Below are 12,679 nucleotides of genomic sequence, written 5' to 3'. Positions count from 1 at the left end.
TTCATCAAATATAGTCATGTGATATCAAATTAAAGGTCTCGATTAGTACTTTTTGAAGCCGGTCTTAGTTTTGACATTTGTTGAAAAGGTGAGCAGTGCAAGGGGTTGAAAGTGACCACTTTTTTAAAGAACCCATTCTCAGAAACTGCTTAACCGAAAAATCTGAAAAAAATCAGGAAGCTGCCACTATATGGTGCCTAGGCTCCGAAAAACTCTCCATACCGATACCTATTCAAATAATGTTAATAATAGTACAATACTATAATTTTTAGTAATTGACGGGAAAACCCCCCTTAAGTTCACCTTAGAATCACATGCAGTAATATAGGCTGCAGCATGGAGCATAATCTTGCCAAATTTGGTGAAAATCGCACTATTACTAACAAAATTATACTAGATCAAATCTGTCGCTCCTCTGCAAATTCAAGACTATGAATGTCAATATCACTTTAAAGTGGATATTTTCACATAATATATGCTACATGGGACAAATGCACCCTCAAATCTCTTTATAAAAGAAATACAAAAAACCTTTCATACCTGAAGCGTCTAGCTTCCGGTGTCCCGACTTGTTTATGGCTGTCGATAGAGATTCTCCCAAAGAGAGTAAAATGTCCATGGAGCAATTTATCAGCCTGTGTCCTGGATCAGAGGTAGAAGATTTCATGTTAGGGTTCATACTGGACCAAAAGAGTCAGGGGAGCTGAAGAATAATCATCTTATTATCTCTTTTCCCTGGAAAGGTTGAATTTTAAGTGTATGAGGAATCCGTGGAATATCATCTTGAGAGTGAAGAGCGATTGCAGGCTTTGATTCGAAAAAAAACCACAAACTCCAATATTTCGTTTCGCCTGTTTCACAATCTATCTTCACTCTGACGATATATATATTTTATTAGTAGAACCTCTGTATGAAATGCATCATAGAACACCCCTGATTTCGGATAATTGCGTGCTCTTCATCGATTTCGAAGGTTTTCGGTAGCATGAATAAGGAGTGTATATGGAATGCTCAACGCAGAAGATATCATCAGAGGAACATATGATGGAACAAATTGGTACAGTATTGCAATAAGGTTCAACTCGAAAGAAGTCCGAAGCAGAGTCCATAAGGATTGTATCTTGTAACCATGCGGCCTTGGGTGAGATGGAGAGTTTCAATGGAAGATGACATATTACCTCCAACACAATATGAATATTGGTGAAGTGGCTCTGAATTTGGAATAGGAGACTAACAGAAACTCGTATTTGCATGGGCAGAACATTGAAGGCGTAAATCAATTGGTGTTGTACATCTGAATAGCGTTGTTTCCGCTGACGAGATCACCGAACTCGATGTCAATCGAAGTGTTAACTACTAAATCTGCAAGCCCTGTTTTCTTCAAATGCAGCAATCTTAATATCAACATCAAGTTAAGACTGTTCCACGCCAATGTTCTCTCTGTGTTACTAAATATATAAGAGTAATACATGGAAATTGACCGCCACTATTATTCAAGCTCCAAGCATTAATAATGGCAGTAGATAGGTTACATATTAGGGAATAGCAGCAACACAATTGCGCATCATGGTATGGATCATGGCGTCAATGGAACCCACACAGCCTAGAACTGTGGGCAATGATTCCGAAGGTATGTATTTTGATAGATAATTGCGTGTTTAAGACCTACCAGTTTTCCTCTTGCAATACCAGATTAATGGCAAGAGAAGAAATGTCATAGTTGCATCTACGTGGTCACTTTTATGGTCTTTCTATGTCCTTTGCGATGAAGAACTAAATGAACTCTTGATATTTTGTGATGCAATTAAGGATAAAGAGACTGTTATCCAACGGTAGAACCCAAGGTTATTGGATTTGGCCAAATTTAGTGAACGCTTTGACAGTAAAATGCCTAGTCGAATAAAGACTGCTTTGGCGATATCAGAACAATTAAAAACTCTGAATTGTACACGTGCTGAGGAACTCACAACGTGAATATAAAAAACTCGTTTACAACCCAGAGCCCTTAAATGAGATGAGTCGGCCAAGCTGGATCCTCCTACAAAATCAAATGGTACTTTCACAAACTCCAGGGCTCTGTGCCAATTATCACGGAAGTAAATCATAAATCATCATGAAGTTACTCCTTTATCTATTAATTATAAGTTTCTTATAGAATGAGCCTAAAACTCAGGTAAAGTGCTGGAAAAGTACATCTGTTTCAGAAACTATGAAAATATTATGCGATTATGTCAATTGAGTTGCATTAAACTGAAGTACACGCAAAAAAGTCGAGTTTAAGGCAATGTACGCACTATCACAAACATCATTTTTCATAACATTATCCCTCGCATTACATATCACACTCTGCAGCCGATATTATCAAATATTGCTTACTACTAAGGTGATATTTACCCTGCGTGCTCGGCAACCGCCACTTGTTTTGCGAAGAACAAGGATTCTTCTCGATGCTTTATAATGTGATATCACATCGGTACGATCATTGCATATCACCAGAGTAAAATCATTTTCTCTCTATTGAAGCGATTATGTTCAGTGATGTTAAAATGTAAATGTTGCTGTGCTATTTGATGATATTTGGATGGTGCTTAGAGGCGCTACTGTGATGTATTACTTTACAGTGATATCACTTTTATGGTGTTACGTATATCACCACTCCATCTCTAAAGGGGAATAATGTAAGTGCAATAAAGGTGGTCGCTCAACATAGCTCGGATAACTTCATCATATTAACTCCTACCTAATATCGCGGTTCCATTAATGAGGTTGATAAGAACATTGGCCAGTTATGCAGATTCAAAGTTGCTCGCTCTGTTACCGCGTCATCACCAAATAGAACCTAACATAATTCTCTGGTAATAACGCCGCAAGCGAAATACGTTCTATTCCATTGGAGCCTGAAAAATGAAGTCCCTCTATAAACCATCAGCAATAAATATAATTTTATAGTAGACGAAGGAATATAGTTTAAATACCATTAGAACTTAGAAAAAGAATCTTTCCGTTTGTACATGTGAAATAATGTGAAAATTATTGGTGTTTTGGTAGATATTTTAGACTTTTTCTACTTCTTTAGGCTTTATCGGGTTCACTAGAAAAGCTTGCTTTTCAGATATTTGGGCTTCTGAGTTTCTGAGAACGAGTTCTTTAGCTTTCGACTCCGCACTGTTGCCTTTTGCAACCAATGTTAAAAACAATATCGGTTTCGGAAAGTACTAATCCAGACCTTCCATTTGACCATACTCCGAGAAAAAATGCTGCCTTTTATCATATACACCCCCTTAAAGTTATTGTGGAACTAGGTGGCTCCCTCCATCTAATGACATTTACGGGACCCGCCTTTTTACCAAATTTCGTATCAATAGTAGTAACCAGACAAACAGAGAGTGAACCGATTTTAATCAGGTTTTGTTTCACACAAAGCTAAAAAACGATTTCTACAATAGTTTGGGAAGACTTTCTGGTTCTCTGCCACTTGTCAAATTTACCACAAAAATTTGGAATGAAGAGTACACATAGGAACAGTTAGTGGCTACAGTCCTTATGATGCCTCGAATGAAAACGCCGTTATTGATTACACAGGTGGCACCAGACCTGACGAGGGACTCCCTCCGAAGTTTTCTTGAGGACCCGTAATAGAGATTCCAATAATAAACAGATAATAGGGAGCCAAGCCTCCCGAGACTGTTATAATTTTCACCACGGGCCCATATTTCCGCATAACTTTCACTCCGGATACGAATCGTCCCTCCACGGCTGTGGGTAGCACCAATCTAATCGCAAACTGCGCATACTTTCCACACAAACGCATCCACAAGAGGACATAGACATTCCTACATAACATTCCATTCAACCAATTACTCATACTATCATCCATAAAAGTCATTTAGCATCCTGGATGTAAGATCATAGCAAGTAGCGAACTGGGACTCGGACCACAACCTGGCTGAAACTTCATACATGTCGTATGTTGAAGATATTTGGAATAAATGGAAGTTCACTTAGCGAATTCCAAATATAAAGCCTGCAAAATGAACAGATCGAACAGATCATGCCTGGAAAAAAATTGGTTCCGATATTACAGAACATCTCGAATCAACCCATAGATGAGACCTGAACAGGACTAAAAAAGTACTCACAAATGGATAGCGTCCCGGTGTAGAACAAATAATTAGTATGACAGAAAATACCAAAAACCTCGCGCGAAGGAAAATACGAGGTAAAAACAGCATATAGAAAAACAGGCAATGAGAAAATTTAATAACAATTTGGCAAGTAGCAACAACAGACAAAGCTACAAAGCAGTGGAAATCCTGATATAAGCCAGATAGGCCAATTATCAGTAATGGCAAGAAAGCAGGGGAACGTTGGGCATCATATTTGACCAGCAAGATGGCTTCTTAAAGCAGCAAGGCTAGTTAATGGATTCATCCTCACACCCGGGAAGATATAGATTCAACCAACAAATGCCGGAAAAGCAATAAAACGCCAGGTGTTAATAATATCTCAGCGGAACTTATAAGCAATCGACAAAAAATGCCATCTTCAACCGAAACACTTGAAAAAAAGAACGAATGCCATACGAGTGATCACACACTGTTATGTGCCTTATCCTTGAAAACAGGCTGCAGTTTAAGGATTACTGCTTTTTTTATTATCTGCTTTGTAAATGCTCTAAGGTATTAAAAAAATAGAAAGTAAGATCAAGTATTCCGATAAAATGATGAGGATGATGGCCGATGGAGCATTGTTGGAAATTTAATATTGACGTACAGAAGTATAGACGGGAGCGTATTATACAAAATAATTCTCGCTTTCACAAGCCAGTTTCGCGCTTCAGGTATGAAAGATATTGTTGATTTTTTATGCAAGAATGTTTGGGTACAAGATGGTTCCTTTTATACATAACTCATAGTGCAATGTGGTGACAACGGCGAAGAAAAATAAACGAGCTTTAAGAAGTGTGGATTTTTTCCATGTAAACGATGGTAAATTCTTGAAAGGATTCCTGTTGACGGCTCATTCAGAGCTGGTTGAGAAAATAGTAAAGGAGAGCATCACACTTCTTGCATACTTGTTCGAAAGTAAAAATATAAACAACGCAAAAGAATTTTAACCGAAAAAATCCCTTTCCCGAAAAACCATCAACACAAAAGGCTAAGATGTCTCCATACTAGATCCGAAAAAGAATGGCCCCATCTCTTCTAATTCTGTAGTACTAATTCAAACAGCCACAATTCGCTCATAACTCAATCAGTTCTGGTGAAGAAAGCTCGGTGGAAACAAAACCAATAATTCAAACTGATGGAAGTCCCCGAATTTGCTTGCTAGAAACTTTATGGTTGTTAAATTGAACGGGAAAACAAAGTGCTTTATACCAAGTTTATTTATATTTTATAATTTCTAAGTATAAGATAAGACTTTTGATGGTACAGATTCGCTATACAGTTCTCAAATTAATAAATTACAATAAAAATTTTGAATCTAGTATTTTACAGTCCTTTCTGACTAATTTTACTTTCGGCAGAAGAGATCGTATTAGAAATTTTAATGAGAAACACGTAAGGTTGGCCCATTCACCAGGTAGGTCTGTCCACCAACTTTCTGAATGTGCACAGAAAGAAAAAACAAGAAAAATATATTTTAGTAGCGTGAATCAACCTTTTAAACTCTGATAGTGAAGTGAATACAGAAGACAAAAGGTTGATCCTTATTCGAGACCTGGTAAATGTTTCATTAGCAATAAATGTATTCTGAAATAAGAAGGTAACCTGATCACAAATTTCAATTACTTTTACTGGTTTTTAATGATAAGCCAGTAATACTTTGAATACATTGTTAATGGCAATAAATGAGATCCACTACTAAGTAGGTAGGTAGTTAATAGTATCTCCTGCTAGAGTTAATAACATCACCTATTAGACACATGTAGGCCACTCTGCCCACGTGCTCGTTGCAACACCTAAACTTTTTTTTCGGAAGCTCCGAGTGTAATGACTTTTCAACCAACTTTTCCAATAAGTTGATACTGATTTAAGATACAATACACTCACTATAAATTAGCAAGGAGGGTTCCTACATATAGGTAGATACCGTATGACTCCACGTAGAATAAGATATGTAACTTATTAAACTCAAACGCAATGGAGGATGCTTACTGTTAATAATTGGCCTTCCCAGTAATAAAAGAATAATGAGCTATATCGAAGCAAAGTATCCCTGTATTTAGAAGGAACAATCAAACTAATCATAATTGGTGGACCTCGGCGCAAAACCGAGATGTCTGGAGTTCCTTATTAAGGCAGGCCGGATACCGGTTGTTGCGCCGTTGATGATGATGATGAATCAAACTAATCAGTAATGAAATTATGAACAAAGTGCATTTAAGTTTCGTAGGCTTTCTTACACATTTCCATAATGTAATTATTCACCTGTATAAGGTCTTTCCTAATTTTTGTATATTTGGTTTTTACTTAAACGAACTAAACAGTTTACTTCAGTTAAACAAACTTTGTATTCCCAAGTTTCGATAAAACCAATAATGATCCATTGGATTAGAAACAAAAACCACAAATTAAGTTCAACAAGAGTAATCCAAAGTTCGGCGAAAGGAAACCACCAAAGCGTAATTTTTTTATAAGCCTTAGCTTGCAAGTTAGTTAATGTTTACATTATGTAATCAATGTTGATGCAATGGCAAGCAAATATTTCACTGTTAGGAAAGTGATAATTGAAACTTAGCAAATCTACCAGAAATATTGGTAACAGCAGACCCAAGTAGAGGAAGCATCTGATCAGATCAAATCTAATAAGTCTTCCTGCTAACACTATTATTTTATTCTGTTGAAAATCATTCCAAAGGCCAAACAAACCTCTACAAGTTATGATAGGAAAATTCCTGGAACATGTCAGATCATCTTGAAAAAAGTTCATGATGCATATCACTTGATTTTTTCGAAAAACTTCCGAAAAGGGCACTAGACCTTAATATCGTTAACATTATTACCTCTAAATATTTTCCACTTTGCAATACATACCCTCAGCAATGCATGCTATTTTCGTCTGCTGCCGCGCTGCGCACTCTTTCCCTAAACTTGAAGCTCCTCGGAATGATGTTTCGTTTGCATGAGCAGAATATTATGGTGTATATATTTTAAAAGAGTTGCAAATAACTCACATCTTCAGTCGCGGCTTTGTTCACTTTGTTGTGGTTCACACACAAAAATTCCATGTCGCGGGCAGCGCACAAGCAGTAAACGTGAATAATGTGAATAATGTTTTTCGGACCTCCTCCTTTTAGGAGTCTCAGTACACACAACAAGTTACCGCTGACGTTGCTGCGCTGCTCAAGCTGTTGCACAGTGCCCGTGCACACTGCAACTGCAAATGCAACTTCTTCTTTACAATTTTCTCGCCGCTGTGACCACTGAACGAATAAGGCGAGATGAAAACGCGGACGCGGCGCAGTGCAATGCAAAACTTCTTGCTTCTTACTTCTTCTTTCCCGCGACACGGTACATGGCCAAACGACAATCTTCTCCACTCTGCCTGTCTTATGACCGCCTATATTCTTCTCCTACGTCGACGACAACGACGGCAACGACAACGACAACACGATTTGCGACAAACGTTTTCCACTTATGCTTTTATTTAATTTCACGTACGTTCATTCGATGTAAATTAAAAGATTTATTGAATTTTCACAGTACCGGAAGATTTTCCCTGGCTGCAGACATGGGTTCCACTGAGCAACCTCCGCTGGCAAAGTGACAAAGAGAAAAACTGCAGAATACCTTAAGTACTTAACTCTGAGTTATGGGGAAGCGAGCAGCATTCCTTGATAGCACGAACGACGTTATTCAAATCAGCCTGAATTTCTAATTATCACCTCATTTCGCACTAAAACTGCAGCACCCCATATGCAACACTCAACAAATATATTATACAGAAAGGTCATATGCCGATGTTCAATTTCGTTTATCATCAACAAAAGCAGTTTCGAACATTGTTTGCCAATAAGGAAATCTTTAATAATACACAAAGAACTTCACCTCCAAAATCACCTGTGCTGCACTGAAAATTCACACCGGAAAAATCAAATTCTTACACTTAGGAAATTGACGAAAGAATTCCCTTTTTCTTCGAATAAAAGAAGTCTTAATAAGTGTTGACCGGTTGAACGTACGTTGATATGTGTTGGCCATCAAGTGTTGGCACAAACTGACTGACTGCTGAGTCTTAAGAGCCTCGCACGACCGTCGATGCTCAGATCTTACCGCCGACAACCAAGACGACTACTTGGAGTCTTAAGACTCTAAGTACTCACTCAAACTCGCCAAGCTTAAGATATGGACTTGAGAAGCTGCTCCACTATCCGGAGAAGCCAAGAAGAAATTGCGATCGCAATAAATGGTAGTAGCCGCAGTAATGCAAACCGTCCAAAGCGCACACAACCACATTATTTACATCTTATAGCAAAATAATGTCCGATGTTGGTTATCTTATGCAATTTATACATTTTTTATTGACACAAGATACTATGCTTTAAAGCTTTTTCTGTGATGAAAAGTATCCGTCATCTAATCTAAAGTTTCGTTATTCTGAAGACTTCATACTCTAAATCGAAAGATTGAAGCGAGCAACCTGGTTTAATTCAAGAATATTTTAAGTTTGATAGTGTGCAAAGCAATATCTTATCAAAATTGTATATTATTTTGCAGTAGTCTTATTATCCTTCCGCGCACCCATCTGTCTGTCTGCCTACCCCATTTTTCTAGGAAAGGTTGCGTTCAGAGAATTTCATATCAATAGTTCTAACTTGGAAACCCAACGAATATGAAGAATCGCCAGATTTTGTGCTGTGCTCGAAGGAAGCAATGTGCACGGAAAGGACGACCAAAGAATATGTTCTCCAAATATGTGAGGCATAAACTTAATTAGCTTCTTCCAAATAAATTTTGCTTGCTGTTCCGTATTATTTCAAAAGACCCTGCTACGTCAAACAAAACTGGTGGTAACTGGTTTTCACTTCAGCTCAGTATATCAAATATTTCGTGAAACGATTTGCAGCCCATTTTGGACGTGTTTCCTTCAAAATCCTGGTTACAAATGATTATTTGTTAACAGTATAAACTGTCAGTTTGCTGGATGAATAAGAATGTTTTGTATAAAATTAGGTTATATTGCGCGGATAACCCAACATGATGTAGGAAACTATTTCATCCTCTTCATGGCAAAGTCCGTATATTGGGTTTTTATTGTATTTGTTCTCGTAGAAAAGAACGACCGGATCGGACAAATGCCCTCGTTTTCAGTTTGGTTAGTGTCAACTGTTTTAATCCGCTCTCTCTCTTAGAGTACTTTGCTATGCTAACAGCTTACTAATGCCTCACTTCGATAAACTAATAACTCGGACACTAAACAAAATGAGTTTGAGAGAGCTGTAGCTCCAAACCCTCAAGCCTTTTGATAGATCCATTTTATTCAATTGCCTATCGTTTAGAGTTTTTGCAGGTTTTTACGTTGCATCTCAGATCACTCTCGATAGATAGAGAATGCGGAAATTATCAGTTGAAAAAGGTATCTTCGTCTGAGGGCGGTCTTTTCCTCCTCCTCACATTGGCCGCATATAGTCAAGATTATCACTTCAATTTTGTCCATGTGGTAGTTTAAAGAGCAGTGTCTCGTTGAAAGCCCTACTGAGGTTTTCAGTCCCCCTTTCTTAAGAGGCAACAAAAATGCCACTCCAGCGGTCGAAGTTTAAATTTCTCGATTCTTCTACGCGAATCCTTGTAATTTCACCCTTCAGAATAAACTTGGCAGTAGATGTCCGAATACCCAAAGGTAGTTCTGGCCTCACCATTGTCGATCTAGAATTCTGTGATGTTTGAGTACCCTGGCACCCACATAAGAAATGTTTCGGTCAGTCGGCCACCTAGTGACAACTCCATCCTAACTGGGTAGATATGTCTCTACTTCGCCTGACTGTCGGAGCAGATTCGAATAGTGAGACCCCGCCTTTTTTACCGCAAACATTCTTCTGCTGCCCATGAAATTGCAAATATGTTCGCCTGAAATATGGTCGTCATTATTTCTATAAGTCGGGCCAGTTCTATAATCGGATTTCCATAGAACGCCACTGCGTTCTATCCGTCTTCCATGATCGACCTGCCGCTGAAGATTATTAAGTCTGTAATTCGAAAAGACTTGTGGCCATTTATCGACCATTTTTAAGGTTTCGTGTGAAAACCTTATTAGGATCGAGTTGATGTCTGCTTGTCTGTTACACCCGATTTATTCGGCTGGGTCCATCGGAAGTTGGTGAGAGCGTGTGGTTTTTGTGGCAATTGGTGAATCTGTCGGTATGTAGCATTGTACAATTGTGATGCTCCTTAACCTGGACCGGAATCTGGCAAGAAGTCTATCAAAAACCTGCTCCATCGGCAGAAGAGCGCATCTTGCGGTAGACATCAGGAGCAACCCGATACTGGATTCGGGTGTACTGTCACTTAGCTTTCCAGAGTACACAAACACATTGCCGCAAGAGGGAGGGGAGCACTCTATAGAGTCTTTCTGCCTTACTTCACTTGGACCCAGAGTATCCAGCTTACATTGTTGGAATTCCCACTCGAATTGGATATATCAGCCCACCCTTTTAGTCGCCCTTTACGAGGCATCTGAGCCCTACAAAGAGAAGAGGGGGATACAACACGGTGGCCCAGTGAATTCTTTAATTGGGTTATTCAGGAAGGTAGAACAGCGAGAAAGAAAGGTAGTCCAACAGAATGTTCACATTACCGTCCGACCCAATTACTATCCCGTACCATGAAAATTTTTTAACACTTTTTTGACACCCGTATTCGCGAAATCGTTGAAATAACCGTAAATCACGCCGGATTTGTCAAGAACTGCCGAAATACTGACGCAATACACGCTGCGCAGTTACTCATGGAGAAACACTATGAGAAGCATCTCCCTCTTTACATTACATTTCTGGATCTAGAGAAAGCGTTTAACCGTGTGCCACACGAACTAATCTGGTATGCTCTACGACAACACTTTGTGCCAGAAGAACTAGTGCGCCGGGTTAAATTGCTATACCATGATCCGAAAAGTTCGCAGTGTGGCGGGTGTATAAAAACCGCTTCGTGTCCCTGTTGGTTTTCATCAAGGAAGCACCTTCTCACCACTGCTCTTTATTCTTGTTGTGGACACCGTCACACGGAACATCTATCGTCTAGCGCCTTATACACCGCTTTATGCAGATGATGGTTTCCTCTCATCTAAAAGCAAAAGTGATCTCGGGCAACTTGTTCAAAAATGGAATGATCGCCTCATGCAATCTGAATAAAACTGAATTTTGACGACCAGTCCCCATGAAACAGGCACAATCACTGTCAGCGGCAGTAACCTGCCCAGAACAGAGCGATTTAAATACCTCGAGTCAACGCTATCAGCCAATGGAGAGCTGTCAGAATGAATCCAAAAGAAATGCTCAACTGCTCTGCGGTCTCTCTGATGGTTAATTTGCAGTTTCTGGCCAACACTTCCTTCACTTTGTGACCGTTTTCTTCAGATTTCGATGTCGATGGCCTGCCGCTGCGCTCATCGGCGATGCACTCACGACCTTTTCTGAACGGTTCGTGCCACTCGAAAATGGCTGTTTTCTTTAAAGCATCGTTGCCGAGACACTTTCTCAACTTTTGCAAGGTTTACGTACCGTTAAAATCGTTTTTAACACAAAATTTAATGCAAACTCGCTGTTGCTCATTCAATCAAATATCAGTGACAATTAAGCAACGCACACACACAAAGAAGGACAGCCGAGTGCTAAGAGCGCCACACGGCGATCATTCCGGGAACTTTTTGATCAAGTATTTTCAACAATAAACAGATATTATTTATTTTCGTAATGAATTCCGGGAATTTTTTGATCAAGATAGTAGTCTCTTCACAAACTGTAAGCCGACCTTATACTCTTCTTTAAAGTTTTCTGATCTCCTTTGGGCGGATTTTAGTTAACAACTGGATCAGACTTGAGTGCTTGAATGAGGAACACCCCTGTTGTTCTCCTGTGGTTTACCAAATCCGAGTTCCAAGTTTGTGTCTAACTCTTCTCGGGGTCTTCAGAGGGACAACTTTTTACGAAAGCTTCTCTCTCGTGCTAGTTGTGATCATCTGGGTTATTTTCTCAATTCCAGCAGTGGATTTAATACGCGTCCCAAGGATCATAACTCGGGCGATCAGTTCTATTTTGCAAGTCACCCAATCTGCCTTGCGATTATTTTGAATGAGAGTGGTTGGAGGTAGATCCATACCTATTACGAAATCAATGCACCCGAGAGTCAATGACCTCTCGCCTGACCACGTTCAAAAAATTCCGTCCTACTAGATACTCTAATATTCTCAATCCTCTGCCGTTCCCCAGCATATATGGTGGACATTAGCATCACACCTTGCAATTATTTTTACTTTACGGGTAAAAAGAGAGACGCCTTACAAGGTCCGATAAGTAGCTGGTTTCCCCATGGACCCTGTCAAAGCAGATATTCCACTTTCCAATCCTCACACAGTGCTCCTCGAAGATGATGCTTTGATTGAGTCTCCCAAAAAAAACTTATCTCCAGCAGCTCACTTTAAAGTGTGTTTGTGGCTATCGACATTTTATTGGAAACTGCCG

The sequence above is a fragment of the Hermetia illucens genome, chromosome 3 (assembly GCF_905115235.1).
Source record: "Hermetia illucens chromosome 3, iHerIll2.2.curated.20191125, whole genome shotgun sequence".
Taxonomy (NCBI): domain Eukaryota; kingdom Metazoa; phylum Arthropoda; class Insecta; order Diptera; family Stratiomyidae; genus Hermetia; species Hermetia illucens.
This window is presented reverse-complemented; position numbering follows the sequence as displayed.